Below are 18305 nucleotides of genomic sequence, written 5' to 3'. Positions count from 1 at the left end.
AAGCCGTAAAAAGTTGGAGTTCCTGGTGAGGCCAACAAAAGTGAATTCTTCTAACTGGTGGAATGCGGACTGTACAAGAGATTACAGGCGGAGGAAGGCAGCATTGAAAAAGCTTCTTCATAATCAATGCCCGAATAACTGGAGTGATTATAAATTTATTGCAGCCACCTTTAAACGCACAGTTTCTCGTGCGAAGGAAAAATATGACTCGGAACACTTCGATTATCTTTCAAAGGCGGGCAACCGACGTGCACTATTCGGTTTTCTACAGTCTAGGAAACAGCTCATGTCCTCTCATAATTTTCAGTCATTAGTTATGTCACCTGAAGAAGCTATCCAGGCGTTTGAATTAATTGCCACAGGCCTGCAAAAGCGGTTCTCGTGATTACTACCTTTGCGCCCAATGTTGTTTGCACCAGTTGTGCCAAATGATAATGCCTCACAAGTAAATCTATCAGAGCTATCACAAGTTGTCCAGAGATTGCCAGCTGCTGCTCCTGGTCCTGATGGTGTTACTACAAAGATGCTCAAGATTCTCTTTGAAGAGTCTCCCAACTCCTTATTGCACCTAATAAACTACTCTCTCAAACACGCTTGGATACCTTCTGAGTGGAAGCTGTCCAAGGTGATCCCTTTACTTAAAAATCAGGGTGGAGGCTATGAATTGGATAATATTAGGCCATTTTCTTTAACATCAAACATGGTAAAGTTGATAGAAAGGGTGCTACTAATTCGGGTGTCAGCCATTGTGGACCGCAAAACTATACTCAGCCTGTGCCAACTCATTTTCCGGCCACGGTGTTTGGTATGGAATGTACATGCTGATCTTGAGAGCAAAATTCTCATTGCTCGTCGTCAATGCCTGGTCGCGGCTTTGGTTACGTTAGACGTCGCCAAAGCTTACGACAGTGTAGAACACTCCATCCTGATACATAGGCTACAGTCTCTTCAATTTCCAGATTATATAGTTACATTGATATCTGCATTTCTTTATAACAGGGAATTCTTTTGCATTCATAATGGTGTTCATTCAGAGAGGTACAGACAAACGCGAGGTGTACCGCAATGGGGCTGTTCTTTCTCCTGTACTCTTTAATATTCTGTTGAGCTCAATTCCTCTCCACCACCAAGTACGCACTTACGTCTATACGGACGACATTGCGTTTTTTGCTGCTGTGCCGGATATACATTCCCTGTATGGTCTGTTGCAGTCATATTTGAATACACTTGAACACTGGTTGAGTGCATTACACCTGAAGTTAAATGTTGGCAAGTGCGCCACCCTTGTTTTTCCTCTATACACTCCTGTAGTGGTCTCTCTCACTCTCCAGTTAAAAATAATACCACAGGTTCAATCCCTAAAATAGCTAGGGGTCATTTATGACAACAAACTCACCTGGCGACCTCACATTGACCATGTCGTGGCGAAAGGGGCTTCAAAATGCATTAAGTACAACTGGTTTACACTGATAAAAAATATGCACAATTTGCTAAAACAGAGTTCTCAGCTGCATGAAAGAATCGAGATTCAACAGACCAAATTTCTAACCTCTTGTTCAATGACAATGCATAGTCTTCAAGGTCGGTGAGCGAGCTTTTCAGATGGCAATAGACTGCCGCCCTTCAGCTGGCGCCATTGTGGTTGGACACCTGTCAGCACAGCTATGACCATGACTGAATGGAAGGTAGTCAAGTGTGCTGCGCTGCAGCGTGCTCTGTGAGGTAGTGGTGACGAGTTCTCTTAATCGAGAAGTTGATGGTGCATTCGACAGTTTCTTCAGTGGCATCCCAACTGATAACAACCGTGAACTCTAGAGCTCTGTAAGCATTGGTGTGCTAATTTTAGGAGCACTGAAACTCCTTGTTTGCACTAGCTGCCATGGTTGGACAAAGCAAAAGTGCAATGCTTGCGAAAAAGAAACTATGCCACTTGATTTCTGCGCTGGTTTCTGGGGTCCCAAAGGCCATTGTAGCTGGTTGCATGATTTTTGCGTAAAAATGAAGCACTCCAAGTAATAACAATAAATATGCTAATTCATCTTACAAAAGTTGGTAATATGAACAAAAATAACTGAGAGGAGCCCATTTCAATGAAAATCACAGACCGTACATATGGTACCGTACATCAGTGAAGATTCGTGCAGGTGCAGGCAAAAAAAAGTTGGCTTGGCTTATATCTGCTAGTTTGACTTCCAGTTAACTCGGGAAATTGCAATGCAGCGCATGTGGTAGCATGTCTTACTAGGAGCTTGCACGTATCAGGTGAGCACTTGGCAAATACAGAGCCTTTTGAGAGTACATCCAGTTCGACAACACATTTGTCGTGGCGTTTAAAGGGCCCCTGAAAAGGAATGTTTGAGGCTGGCTAGAAAGTACAGACCACCGAGCGTTATGCAATGTACTAGACCTCAAAAATAGCGGATAATTTTAAATGCAATTTTAAAAATTCCCACTTTTGTACCTTGTGATGACCTGTGGTGCTGGGCTTTCGCACGAAACGTGGGCCACCTGGCACAAGACGTGTTGTCATGCAAATGACGTCAGCAGCGAAGGGCTATCGTGTTGGTTCGCTACATTAACTCTTTTTCAGATGTCGGGCAGCTACTATGGCCACGGTCACTTTAGCGGATCAGGAAGCTCTCACCCCAGAGAATTCCTGCGTGCATCAGCAGACTGCAGAGGAGCGCTGACAGTTCAATGCGTGCGAAAGTGATGGGAAGAAATAGAAAGGTGCAAAAGTCATGGAAATTCAAATTTGTACTAAAGATAACACAGCTTCCACAAAAAAAAATTCTTGCTGAAGGATAATTGTAGAGCGACATTTTATTTTACATTGTAGGCATGCCACAACATTATTGAGAGCACCTTTCATAGTCCCTTAAAAAAGACAGCTTCGAAGTGATGTAGCATGCTTTCTAATGCTCTACTTCAAAGCACTTGCGAGCTGTTAAACAGCCCCCTTTGTGGGTACTATGTGAAATGAGAAAAACATTTTGATAAGTTTTACTTACGTCTTTCAGTGCACCATGCTCTCGTTTTCTACCCCCAGCTTGGAATTACCTCCACGTGTGACATTTCAAAAATGCAATAATACATCCGCCTATAAAATGACGCTTCATACTTTCAGAATCTGTTAGATGAACTTTTGCTCTTCAGAAAGGGATGGCATCTTAGGTGCACTACGAAATCACAAAACTGCTTTGAACCTTTGCTTCCATGTATTCCTAAGAGCACTAAGCCCAATTTTCACACGCGGTTTTAACCGTCGTTCCAGCTGGCAACAGCAGCATCACTGCATCTTGCTTATGTCAGACCATTGTTGGTGTATACAGTTACTTACACGATTACCAAGCAGACATTTGCTGAGCTGAAGGTGTGCTTCAGTATAATACATAGAAGAGGAGCAACCAAAAAGCCGAAAGCATCAATTTATAACTCCTGGTAGATAGGGTCATTATGACATAGGTTCTTGATGGGAGCAAGCAGTCAAGTGACATGTTGCTTCTGTCATGTGTGTCTTAACATGCTCCATGCTCCCCCTTTTCTTTTCCCATGTCTGCTCAATAGCTAACGATCGAGGACCAACTCTGGCGGTCTTGATGCTATAGATAGCAAAGAGGGTTCTCACTGCTTCCACCCTCACTGTTCGATCATGTTTTTATGTGTTACTCATGTTAGTGCAGGACGCAAAGTTACTATAGAACGATGACAGAATGAGCTACATCTGCCGCTGTGGATGAGGGTGGCGGTGTTGGTTTGGTTACACTACACATAGATACCCCTGAATGCAGAAGGTTGGATAGCCGCTGCTGTAGCTCAGTTCGTAAAGCACCGGGCATGAAATTTTGAGGTCATGGGTTCAGATCCCAAAGGTGAGATGTGGTTGTTTTTTTCTTGCTAATCAATTATCATTAAAATGTTTACTCTATCAATGTTCCATTGATGAATGCCAGAATAAAATAACATCCGCTATGCTCCTCACCTGTTGCTCCTCACCTGGTGCTTGGCTACCGAGCCGGAGTACCCGAGTCCGACCGCAACAGCCGCATTTCGCTGAAGATGAAATGCAAAAGGTGCCCATGTGCTGTGCAATGTCAGTGCGCAGTTATCTCTTCGTTTTGAGTGTCCCTCAATCCTGCTTCGTAGGGACATTAAACCCCATAAATCAAACCTTTATAGGTTGGTTCGGGTGTCCACCGAGATATGTGACAGTTACTGCACCACCTCCTTTCCTCAAAAAACAATTTTTCAATTTTTCCTATGCTCCTTGGTTTCGGCGACTTGGCTTCCCTCTTGTATCCTGATAGATGGCAAACCAAAGGATCGCTCAACAGGAGGAAAATCGAGCAGACCACTGAGCATGCATTCTATGGCCAGACTTTATGCTGCTTATAATGATCTACCTAGCATATGGAAAAAAATGTGCCAGGTTCACGTGACGTACCTTTAGCTACAGCCTTCGGATCCATCCAACACAGTTGGGGAAAGAATTGTGTACTTGGGTCAGTCTGACGTATTTAGCCATAGCCAATTTTGAATGGCAAGTGGACTGGAGTACGTATTTAGTTAAGTGTACTAAGGGAAAACATTACAAGTGGGTACTGGAGTGTTTTCTTTTTTTTTTGCCCTTGTGAACAATATTTCATGTGGCATTAAGAGCAAATATGAGATAACTTCTGACGGTCTCTGAACCCTTTATAGGACAGCACGTAATCTTTGTAAAATTGATGAAAATTTTTTGACTGCTGGAGCAGACCTCTACGCATTACCCCCAGTTCATCGCTGACTTCATTGCACAGCCACTTCACTGTCCGTTTCTCCAGTCGAAGAAGGGGTTGAAATAGCTCGTGTGGCAAGCTAAATGCATCTTCTTGTGCCCTTCTTGGTTGCTCGCTCCGGTGCAGCCACCACAGTCGTACTGCCATGTACATCGCCATCATTTTCTGTGACAAATGCAACGGTCAAATTGACCACCTCGAGCTGATCCTAAATAATTAATGGTGAATAGCTTTGGTTAAACCGAGGAAGAAGCGGTAGCCTCACGATGGTTTAGCCTGAACACCACGTGGACTTCGTGCCTAGATATGCTGGCGCTCCCTCTGTTGTGTTCTCGGTTTAGGAGGCCGTGACGTCGCGGCCTAGCACATGAAAAGCACATGCGGACTTCATGCCTAGGTGTGTCAGTGCTCCTTCTGTTATGGATTTGATTTAGGAGGCCATTGCCTAGCACGAATACCGCATGCCAACTTTGTTCCCAGGCGTGCCGGCGCACCTGCCGTTATATATTCAGTTGAGTGCTTGACGTCATGCCCTATCACGTAAACACTCAGTTTGTCTTTACGGCGAGCCAAAAGCTGCTAGTGTGACTTGATTTTGGTTAATCTTGACGACCATAATAACTTTAAAATGACCTTGACCTGTCCAATTGCTTGACCATTGGTCTGACCATTGACTATCCTCCGGTTCTCCAAACTCAGACTAAAGGTTTGACATTGGGTGAGCCTTGAACATCATCGGCAGCACATGGCAATCTCAGCCCAAGACGACTTGTAGCGAAGCCACCGCTTCAAAAACAAACAATTTGCACCTGCATAATCAGTTTTGACGTAATCTTGACATAATCTGCAGCTGCCCATGATGCAAGAAAGCAATATGGCCGCCACGACGGACTGATAGGAGTGGGGCTCATTGATCTGTTTTCGATAAGTTCGTAATTTGGTCATACCGTAAACGGTCTCAGATGTATGTATTTCTAAATCAGTTTTTTGGATGTATTAGGCAGCTCGTATTAGAATTGAAAATTTCTTCAATAAGTATTATGAGGCAGTTGACTCATGGAAAAACCAACATTTTTTGCAAATTTTTTCTTCCTTTCAAGGCGATTTACTTTGAACTGTACACTGTCACTTGTATAAACACAGAGAACACTAAAGAGGCCTTTTAGTGACAGATAAAACACCCTGTATGGTTTGTTTGATAGTTCGGTAATATGCGGCATGTGAAAATGTGTTATGTAAGTGCATTGTTTTCCTTGCATTTGAAGCAAGTAAGACATGTCCCTTTGCTGCACAAAGCGTAAACACCTGAAATGATTTAATGCAAAATAAGTTCGTTCCTTTTCTAAGCGTAATTTGTCAGATCACATTTGAGCTATTTATTCGGTTGATACCTGAAATGAAATGTCGGAAGATTGATGTGTACTGAAGTCAAGTGACCGATAAATTTGGATCTGAAAGAACTACTGCAAAACATAAATGAGTCATTACAATCAGGACTCCCTATCATGGAAACGCCGTGTTTTGGCTCCTTGGCGTGCTAAGAGGTGGTCACACGACCTGATTTTGGTTGATTGAGATGACCTTAAAATGACCTTGACTTTTCCAATGGCTTCACCAATGACCATTCACTGGTTCTCCAACTTATAAACTGAAGGCTTGATTGACCTTGGCTGACCCTTGAAGGTCATGGGAGGTACATGGCGATCTCAGCCCTTAACCTCTAATTGTGAAGGTACCACTTCAAAAGACTGCAGCCCGTTGAGGCCATGGGAAAACTTCACCAGATGTTAGTGCATCTATCCTTGAGTACAGACACTTTCAACAGTGGCTGGGCTGGCTGGCACGAAATGCTTGTGCCACTCAGTGTCTAGTGACTCGATGCTGTGATGTGGATATGTGTTGCATTTGTGCTGCTACACTCCCATTAGCATACGCCTAAGCTAGAGGATGCATTTTGCTAAGTGCTGGAATATTCCGGTGCAGCCTCACTTCCATGCAATGCAGTAACCAGCCATGGGTAGCAGGGAACAGGTAGTGCCAGTAGTGGTGCATTGTGTGGGTGGGCACGGTTATGGGCAACAATGATAAGGCCATGATTACAACGGACATGCTGATAATGGATGTGGATTGCAGCTATGCATCACTTTCCTGGTGGGCAGATCCTTGTTCCTTTCCTTGGCTTGGCACACAGCTATAAAGATAGACTCAATACCCTTGTGGCAGTTCAGTACATCGCACGGCAAGGTTTAGTCTGCTTTTCTGTCAGCTCAAAGCAGTGCTCTTCTCTAAAGCCAGGAAAGAGATGATAATAACTGGGCACTAGACAATAATACATAAATTGGTTTGCTATGAGATATGTGGCATTTAGCATCCCGCATCGAGGTTTTAGAGTGAATTTTGGTTTACGCATGGTTTCACAGATACTTATCCTGAAGATGTCATGTGTTCAGCACATGGTCAGACACTACTTAGATTTGACGGCAAAGCAAACATAAGGATGACAAACAAGTGATATGATGAAAAAAGTGAACAGAATGGCACTCGGCTTTGTCACAGCAGGTAAGATTCTAGAGTGCCTTACAGTGTGTAGTAACACGTTGGATCATTATACCATTGTCATCATATCATTGAAGCGCTCTCAAGCGTTTTATCATTCAGTGCTTGCTTAATCACCAGCTTCCCCCATGCTTGCTCCACACTGCTTCAAGGCACCCGCTGAGGTTTATTAACGAGGCACGCTACTTCCAACTATATAGATTACAATCATCAAAGGAGTTGTGTTGGCAGCTGTACTCTCTTGCCTCTGACCTTCGTGGCAGATGCACTTGACGCTGCCAGGTATGATGACTCCATTGACAAGTGTGTAACCTCTATCGTGTTGGCATAGTTTGCTTCCAGTGGCTAACATCTCGCGGAGTTGCTGGTAGCATGGTGGCAGACAATATCTTGCTCAAGAAGCCCAGTATCATGAATCTTGAGTGGCTGTCCTAATGAGTGAGAACTTTGCTAGGCAGCTAGTGGAACAACACTTTTCTGTGCTCTGGCCACCTCTGCACCTCCTCCCTTGCGTTATTCAAGACTTGTCACACGACAGAGCTTTTCTGATCACCTGTGCACAAACTCTGCCTATGCACGATTTTGTCATTTACAAAAAAATATAGGGGATAATGGCGATACTATAGTCTCAAAGCATTTCCAGTCTCAATGGAGCAGCATTTCAAAAAGTTTGCGCTGGGGCAGACAACGCGTGTTTGGCTGGTTCTGATAAAGCAGCGCAGCTCAGAACAAAACATATTCGACAACAAAACCAAGTTGCAGAAGATTCACTGTGCCTTCTCACCTATGTTTGGACACTGCGATGTTGTGGTATCTAAACTATTTCGTTTTAATGCGTCCGCATTTTTCTGCTGAGTGTGAGACACTCCTGGAAAATCTTAGAGGACTGAACGTAGGACGATGTCTCTTAGGTGAAGTACCCTGTGAGCTCCCGAACTGAGCGGCAATCACACTGGCTTTATGGAGCTTTGGTAGAGACGCAATCATATATATCACTGACTCAGACAGAGCAATTGTTGACAGGCCACTGTAAGGCTCATCCCAGCTGTACATTTACACCACCACTACCAACAGATGTTCTGGAAGCTGCTGATCATGGCGGCGAAAGTCGTCCATTTTTGTTGGCAACCACCGCAACCTGAAGTCGGGATAGAGCGGTATTATTTCTACCACTATGGTAGGCCTGTCCCCTCGTTCATTCTGTCACTGAATGTACAGAAGCACTAGGTATGGATCAATCCGCCTTTTTCATGACCGGCCGTGGAAGTGTAAACAAACCGGCTTCCTACGCGGGGTGTATTGCTGCAGCCGTCGGGCGTTCAGCGCGACGCATTTGGCGATACCTACGAAATGTGTTGCATACGGTTGCAATGCCCAATATGTAAAGGGAAGCAAACTCGGATTTTTTCGCTTTCCGAGCGCTTCCCGGAACAGCCTTCCACGCGAATCGTGGATAAAAGCAGTTCGCCGGCTCAACGATCGTGGCCGCCTTTGGGCACCGTCAAGCACGTCAAGACTGTGCGGGAATCACTTTGTGACAAGTACGGACGAGGTACTGTGTTTAAATGCATGTGCAGTCTATCACGAAGTGTTTTATTCATGGGCAGGAAGGCCTCGAATGTCACCGCGGCACCCAGACTTCGTTCCGACGCTTTTTGCTTTCTCAAGCAAGAAGGCCAAATGGGCAAGTGCTGTGAGCCGCTTTCAACGCACGATGGAGCGGACAACGAAAAAGAAGCTAGGAGAGCATTCACGCATGGTGCTAAAATTTTTGTCATAATCTCCTATGGAAATTTCCTTGTTTATGCCACTACACCCTAGCCAATCCCTCCGTGTGGGTACGTGCCACGTATTAAGAGGCAGAAGAAGAAGAAGGTGCGTTATGCGTGTGTTCGAATCTATCCATGATGAACAGCTCTGCGTGGTATCGCCGGAATGGATCAATGTGCGCCTCTCGCGCTCGTCTTTATGGACGCGCATGCTTGTTTAACCTATGCAGCGGTGTGCTGTGGGAAAATACAGTGAAATGCTAGCAGAGCTGCTTTGTTGCGAGAATGCTTGTGCTTTTATAGCTCGTGTAGCTATTCTGCAGCGCTTGAGCACAACGATTGCTTGTGGAAACTGTTGTCCCCAGTCGTTTTCTGTACTACGGCGTGCACGACGTAGTATCCACCTTTCATGAATGGCAGGCATGTACAGCGGAAAACGTCAACCTCACTGATCGGGGATATTTCATTGAACATTATGTTCCGAATGTAGCCTTCATCTCTGAAGCGGCGGCCCTTGCTCAGCTAGTGTTCGCATCACATGAACGATGATCGGAGATCCTGAAGAATTTGCTTTTCGGTGGGCACAGCAGCCTGCCTCGGACTTCGCACCCAGCCATCAGCCAATCCTAGAAATCCTCCAGGTGCCAGGTGCTGCCCAGGACACGCCATCATCGACAGATTCCAACAAAACGTGCTCCGGAGTGGCACTCAGTCTGGCCGGGTTGGGCGCGCAGTACCCTACCAGTGAGCTTCCAGCGTTGTACGCGAGGTGGCGGCACAGGAAAATGAAAAAGGCGGATTATCTGCCAAACAATATATGCAGTACGAAAAAAGTCTGACCAGGCCAACGGCATTGGCATCGCCTTTTTCTAATTGCACTCCGTCTTTTTTATCAGTATACGCAATACTGCCTGAGCGAGTGCTGCCAGCCAGAAGTTTGATTCACAGCAGCCTCCAAATTTGTGGCACGGTTTTTTAAATTATTGAGTATCTTTAATATACATGGTACACTAAAAATGTGCTTTCCAAACTGGTACTTTCATTTTTGCAACTGATACCTAATACCAATAAGCAGAATGTATCGAAAGATAGTATTATCTTCAATACTGCCATGCCTGGTGTGCAAATTTTGAAGGTTTCAGCCTCACATGAAAATGGAGATTGGTTTTGAGGAAAGGGGAGATGCAGTAGCTATGTTTTCTTGGTGAACACTTCAGCCATGCCATGCAGGAGTGGATGGAGGGAGTGAAAGAAGGAAGAGACATAGGGCCACAGTAGTGGAGGGTGCAGGAATAATTGCAATCACCTGGGGTTCTTTAACTTGCTCTGATAATGCACAGGTTGCTGGTATCTTTCACATTTCGCCTTCATGGATACGCAGCCGCCGCATTCGGAACTTAACGGCTAACCTAATCCTAAATTATTGATGCCATCAGGCTTAATGGCACATGCCTATGGCAGGAGTTTGGCCGGAGTGCATTGCAGAATGATGATGATGTCCCCAGGCTTCAGGAGCCCTCTACAGCGGCACCTCTTTCTTTCATACCCACCATCCCCTTTCCCTTGCAGCGCTGTTTGGGTATCCGCCGTGATGTGAGACAATTACTGCGCCAATTTCTTCCCCAGAAACCAGTTTTCCAAAAAACCAATTAATAGTGGATAGTACCGCTAACACGAAGTTAAATCAAAGAGCTTTAATGCGCACTGAATCAGTTGCTTTCCGCACACGGGGGCTGCCAGGCACACACACTCGTTTCGATCACCCACTCTCTCGACGCCTTCGGCTCGCCACTGGCACCGCTGAACAGCTCACAACTATAGTGCATACAGAATGCAGCAATGCAAATGAACTATGCCATTAAAAGTCATTCAACCTCTGTGGATTCAACTCTTCCCTCTTTTAGACAAAAAAAATGAAAGACTGCAGAAGCTATACATCACGTGACTCTACGTGCCTGACGTCATGCGTGCTGTCATATCAGTTTAACCAATCCACGTTCTCATCCATACCATATAACCGCGTGCTATCCATTGCGTAATCTCGAGCGGAATCCGCAGCACGCGCTTCGTTTCCATGATCATTGAATTTTGCAAGCAGAACAGTTGTTTCGGTGTTGTCTGTATATTTGTATTGGTGAATGCTTTCAGCAAGGGCAGGCCGTCTGTCACACATAAAAGTCTTCCGTCATTGATGTCAAAATTATTTGGCTTTACTGGTGCAAACTTGAAATTGTCGGGTAGGGTCGCAAACTGGTTCACTTGCTCTTTGAGCAGCCGCTTTGCCATGCGCCTTTTATTTGTGTAAAATCTGCACCGAATAAGGATTTGATGTTATGTCTTTGCTTACAGCTGTGATGGCGGTGACGTGGACGAGGTGAAGTTTTCCACCTGCTGAGTTTCAAAACGGGTGAGTCGCCATTTTTTTTTTGTTTTCGATGCTGTCATGCAGCAATCAGTGTAGCTTTCGCATGTAACAGCCGGGCATTCTCTTGAAAATGAAAATTGGTTTTTGAAGAAAGGAAATGGCACAGTAGCTGTCTGTACTAATCTCAGTGGAGAGCTAGCTGAACCATGCAGTAAAGGAAGGGATAAAGGGGGAAGTTAAAGAAGAAAGGAAGAAAGAGGTGCCATAGTGCGGGGCTCCGAAATAATTTCGACCACCCCGGATTATTTACCCTGCACTGACATTGCACAGCACTGTGGCGCCTTTGGCACCTTTTCCACCTCTGGCGATCCCAAAGCAGGTGGTGCAGATGGCCAAAATATCCGGTGGTACCCCACCGCAATGAAAGCGCTGCACACAACCAGTCAGCAGCATCCCTGCCTAGATTTTAACACGACAGTATTAGGGAGCTCATGTCGCAGAAAATCAGGCGTCGTCGTCATTGAACGTGAGCGAAAAATCCTCGGAGAAGCTACCTAGGAGGTAGGCGGGCCAGCTAGGTCACGTAACCTTGTGGCGTCATCACAACCTGCCCATGGGATTGCAAGCAAACTGTCCACCATGGCAGGTGGCAGTTGAATTAATCATTCTTCACGAGAGGTTGCTAGGAACAAGACCTACTGAACTAGAGACCAGCATATATAACGCTGCCCTATAGAACTGCGTGCGCCAACGTTCATTAGTTTTTTTGGCAGTTAAGGATACTCGATTATCCTGCTCGTCTTCTGTGTTCATTGTTATTGTCTGCCATTTTGTGCGTGCTATTCAATACATTTTGTCTTTCTCCATTATCTTAACATCAGGAATGAAAATCACCATAATAACATTTTCCGCTCTTGTAAAGTGTAAAAAGCATCTTCCTTTCTGGCCACTAATTTCTTTTTGTCAGCACCACCGTGCCTAGCATAGATAAATGGTTAATAATTACTGCGTGGGTGAACGATAAAACTTCCCTGCATGAAATAAAATGATAGAGGAGGCCGTTTTCTAAACAGGTATATATATTAGCACCACACCGCTGGTAGTGTTTCTATCTGGGTTTCAAAAGGCATGAACAGGAGCGTGCACGCTGGAGCAGTGCCGTCTGTGCAGGTCTGTGTTTCAGTAAGCCTTGGCTAGGAAGAGCAACCTGTATCAAACAAGTTCCTCTGGTGGCAGCATCTGCCATTGCAGGGCAGCGACACCGCTTAACTGCTCAACAATTGCACCAGGAGTGCTCTGAGGATTCCCAGGGTTCTATGGATGTTAAGTAGGGAATGCCCAATTCTGCATATATGGGCCATTACCCATTAGGTGTCGTGTCGTACCCTTAAAGCGGAGCTTAAGTGTCCCCTTCAATTTTTTTCTAAGCGTGCCACAGTTTGCTTGCAAACTCGAAGCGGGAAAGAGCAAACGGGAACGAGAAGGGGATTCGCTATGACCGCAAAGAATGTGAAACTAGAGTGATTTGCTCCTGTATGGGGCCGGTTTTCTGGTGAACAAAGCAGCTGAACACTTTTTGGGAATTCTTGTCCCAAATAGTAGAAAGCACAATGTGGAAAGGATTATCCTTTTTGTTGCACCAAACATGGCTGTAACAAGCGGCTCCAACATTTCCTTTCAAAGAGCCTCAAGAAAGAAACATTAAATGCTCGAAACCATGGGTTCATTTTGCCTTAAATGAGTCTCATTGAGGTGGTACTTCTGTCAGGTCATGTGAAGTGGTGTCAAAATATGTCACTTATATAAACGCCGAGTAGCCACGCTTGCCTCATTAGCCATGAAAAAAGTGTCGGGACTGTCTGTTTAGCCTTGCCAGAGCCAGAGATTTACCTTTGGGTATAATCGTGGTTAGACCCTGCCTAACTTTTTTGGAAATTATGTATCTTTTGTGTTGAGCAATGATCTCTTTGTAGTGTCGGACACAACTCCACTCTGCAGTGGAGCTCCATCCACATTCAGGATTGCAGAACAGACCTCCTCCGTGACGAAATGTAGACCGCTGTTAAAGCTTGTCTTGTTATGTAAAGAAGAAGCTGATCATGAGATAAAGAATTTTGAAGCCCCTGGCTTGTTTGACAGTGAAATGTTAAAAAGCTGATTTTGTTCAGTGTTGTGATGGGTCAGTGGACAATTGGAAAACCAGCCGTCTCTCAAAGAGAGAAAGAGACGCCCGTATGGCATGCATAGGAGCTGTTCTAATTCACAGGAAACTGTGATTGCATGTTACTGAAGTGGCCATTCAAAAAAGCTCTGACATCTTTTCTTGAGCTCAGAGACCACTGTACATGTTCTGTTCTTCCAAATAGCTGATTGTCATTTAGTTTGTGGACAAATGTTTTACTGGTATCGGCAATTCTTTTTTCATTAAAAGAAAGAACTCACCAATAGTGCTATGCTACTGTGTAGTAGTTTTTCCTGCCATCTAATTTTATTAGTTGTAGTCCTGGAAACCATAGATACTCTTTCATTCTATTTGACAACTCTTCCTTCCTTGGAGATGGTGTGCACCCACCATATGCATGTGGAATGGTTGGAGAAATAAAGTACAGCTGCTTGCAACATTGTGCCTTTGTTTTAGGTACGGTGCATTGCTCTCTTCACTTTTCCACACATTGGACCTCACATCAAGGAGCCATAATAATGTTCACAGACTAGCACAGCTTCAAAAAAATTCTCATTGATCAGTACTGGCCAATTCTAGCTTAGGATAAGCAATACTCTCTAACAAAGCATACCTGTGGACTTGGATACCAGGCATGTATGCACATAGCAGGGCAGTGAAGGTGCCAGCCCTTACAACTGTGCATTGAACTGCGACTGAAAGTCAGGAACTGTGCAAATGCTTCAGCATGCCTGTGTCTATCAGTGTGCATAGAGCATTGTCTTTATTGTCATACCGAAAGGCATGGTATTGTGACCTTTTACTTGCCTTTTCTTATGTTTAGTATTTTTTGCTTTTGAAAAATAAATCCCCCTCGTGAAGAAAAACGCCCGGTGCCAGAGTGTTGTGTATTCCACCCGTCACAGTTGGCGAGTGAAAAAGTGGAGAGGGACATCCCCTTCCACTTTTAGTGGAGAGGAGGAGGAAACTGGAAGGCGGCAGCCACGAGAAAAACCTAGAGAATGGCTATCGTGAACAGGGGAGGTTCTGAAGCAAGTTAAGGAATACGCAACCTGAGGATGGTTGCCACGGTAACATGGGGTGGCATAAGTAAAAAGTGGAGGGCCAATCAGCCAGTGCCAATCAGGTTTTGCTGATTAATATGCTAAGCCAGCAACCTTACCTCTTGAAGCAAGAAGGCATAATGCTACTGCCATGTCATCGCAGAATACCTTATAAGCACCCCAGTAATTTTTTTCGAATGAACTTGTATTAAAGGTGCACTAAGGAGAATTAGGAGTTTGTCCTTTCATCATAGGAACTCGATCTACTCGTTTCAAGCATTGTTAGAAACTTGGGATCATCCTGTGTGGCGATTTCCTTATTAATTTGGGTTAAACGTCGAGGATCCCACATTTTTTTCCTTAAACTCACCGGAGAGAGTAGGAGCCTACCAACATGGTGGCCATGTCGAAAAGCATGCATAGAGTGCCTTTAAGCCAATCGCATGGTGGCTTGCCACTCTGTCGCTGGCAGAGTAATGCATGGAGCCATCTTTGAAAGTTTTCAGGCTGCTGGTCTGTCTATATCCAGCTGGAGCAGAGAGTAAGGTGCATCACCCTTGCAGAAGCCTATGAGGACAAAACATAGCTTGCTTGCTTCATGCTCGTTATTTCGGTGATATGTTCTCTGAACCACACTTGTACGTAACACTTTACAAGTAATTGATTTCAATTGTGAATACATTTTTGATGCAAATTTTAATTGATTATTTTTTCAAACGGTATTGTTCTGGGTAATTCAGTTACACTTTCCCCAAAACAAGTGACACACGGTGCAGATTCAAGTCATTTTGACAGCAAACAGTGGTGCTAGCGGGGAGGTTTCCTTGTTGACAGAGCAACAACAGGCCGTCTGCGGAGAAGGATAACGCACGATCACATCCTGATCACAATAGTGTCACCAGTGTCGCATTTGTTGGTTATCGTCCCAGGTAATATCACTTGATTGCTTTTGTAAGGCTGCCATTTATCTCCGACTCACCTCCTACTATACCCAACTTGCTGGCTTCCACACAGAGTATGGAGGTGGGGATATAGTGCAAGAAGGTGCATAAAGAGTGTTTTGTAGTATGAGAAGAAAGGTTATGGACCACGTTGGCACCTCTTAATGGAAAATTAACATGGCAAAGACGAGGACGAAAAGACACATGCAAGACAAGGATTCATTCTTGCACGTTTAACATGATAGCATTAGGAAGCCCGTGTGGCATAAAAGGCATCATCATCGTTATCGATGTCATTGTTCGTCAGAAAAAAATCTACGATAAAGTCCGCAGAGAAGCAACCTAGGTGGCAGGTGGGCCACCTAGGTTACTTGACCTTGGGGCATCTTCACAACCTGCCCACCAGATATTGAGCAAATTGCCCACCAGGGCACGTGACAGTTAAATTAATGATTGGTGGTGAGAAGTTGCTCAGGGATAGCAACCTGGATTGAACAAGCTCCACTGGTGTTAGCACATTCCAACATCAGTCCCAGGGATCTATGAATGTGAACTTGAGAATGACCAGCTCTGCATAAATGAGCATTAACCCATTAATGGCATTATCTACTAGATTGAAGTTTGACTCTTGGTGCCTTTAAATGGGGTCTGAGAATGTCTAACAAATTTGCAGTATGCCTGTGATGTTGAAGGATGCCTCTTCACAAATATCCTCCAGCAAGAATTTTTTTCATGCGCTTTGTGGAAGCTGAGTTATCTGTAGTCAAAATTTGACTTTCAACATCTTTGTGCCTTTCCCTCTCCTCTCGTCACTTTTTCCATGCTGAATGGTCGCTTCTCCTCCACAGCCCCACCACACAAGGTGGAGCTTCCCGACCTGCCGGGGCTATGTAGCCATTCTAGTTGTCTTGACATATGAAAGAATCGAACGAATGGCCATCTCCAAACAGGTATACGCAGGAGTGGTGTGATGGAAGAAGGTTAGAGCATGAAAAGGTTGCCAGAAAGGGCTCACCAACTTGCACGCATGATTGTGGGTTCTCAGATGCGTATAGAAATGTATTGCTTGCCTGAGGTGTTCATGCCAACACAACGCGCTTATTGAGCAAGTTGATGTGTAGTCCTCAAAAAGTATTTCAGAGCACCTTAAAGTTCTATTGTAGAAGCACCTAACGATGCAACCAAGAAATCAGAAAGGGCTGTCTGCCAAACAAGCATGTCTGCCAACAAAGTGAACTTTCCCTGCAATATCAAGTTCCAAGGAACAAGAAGTTTAATCTCCTTCACGGTGCACACACTTTTGTCGTGAATACCCATCGATATGCTGGATGAAAGTAATTGTAGTGAATCATTGTAGTGAGTCAGAAATACCTTTTGAAACTAATTATTCGCTTGGTACTTACAGTTGTGCTTGTGTTTCAAGGAGAGAGGTAGCATCACTTTTTGCCACTGGGTGTAGCTTGGCATGAGAGTTTTTGCCGAGGCATCTCAATATCGCCCCAGAACAGCACGCCAGGGGAAACCTTGTGCCTAATGGAGAACTAGTTGTTACCTGGTGGAACTGGCGATCAAACCCAGCACCTTCTATATGCAAGGCAGATGCTCTGACCACTAGGCCACTGCTTTGGCACTCCAGTCACCCAGGTATCTATCTTGTTTTTAAATGGTTCAAGCCGAGGCTTGCCTTGGTGCTCGGTATTACTGGGTCCACGGCTTGGGAAAGGAACCCGGAGCTTCAAATGCTACCACTGTGAGCAACCGTCATCTTCACTGTCTACTGCCAGCTTCTCAAGATATCCCATGAAGCCACCGGTTGGGTACGACAGGATAATGAAAGTTGGGCAAAATATTTGAATTATTGTATGGGGATTTGGCTTGTAGAGCAGAATTCAGCGACAAAAAAATCACATTCGACATGACTATTTTAAATATATCGCAGTCTGTTTCACAACCTTCCCAGGTTTGGATCATGTTGGCCGCAGCCTACCACAATGAACCAGACCCATGTGAACAAAACTGCAAAGGGATGTTAGCGGGCAGCATCATGGCAACGTGGGGTATACCCTGCAGCATCACTGACTGTTAAGAGAACTAAAAAGAAGTAAAAAGTTTAAAAACCCAGCACGCTAGTGGAGCTCCTCATGAGCAGGTCACTGTCTTGTGGTACGAGCTACCAGATATGCAAGCCCCAGGGTTCGGCATATGTTTGCAACTAGGAGCTCATGCACAAGGTATTCTTAAATTATATCGTCACTCTCCAGCACATACTTTGAGCGTGTTCACTGTAGCAGTTGATTTCTTCATGAGAAAATTAGCGTTGCCTTCAAAACACAACTTCTGTTGAAAAATAACAACATGCAACAAAACATCCAGCAAGCTGCCATAGTTTATTGTAGTCTGAGCAAATTTATGTTATTGCAATAAATGTTGGAAGAAAAATAACACATTAGTAATCTATTACTTTTCTGTAATTGTTTAGTCACTGCTTGAGCTGTAATGACCACTGTAATTCATTACACTTCAGGTGGAATAATTTAATTGGAATCGCTTACTTTTCTCTTGTCACGTGTACAAGACTGCTCTGAACCGCAAATATGTAGCAGTTTTATTAAACTCTCACGTCGGCTCCAAAAAGAGTAATAAGAATATCTTTGGGCGTCTTCATGGGTTT

Source organism: Amblyomma americanum, chromosome 10 (genome assembly GCF_052857255.1).
Source record: "Amblyomma americanum isolate KBUSLIRL-KWMA chromosome 10, ASM5285725v1, whole genome shotgun sequence".
In the NCBI taxonomy this organism is placed as follows: Eukaryota; Metazoa; Arthropoda; class Arachnida; order Ixodida; family Ixodidae; genus Amblyomma; species Amblyomma americanum.
This window is presented reverse-complemented; position numbering follows the sequence as displayed.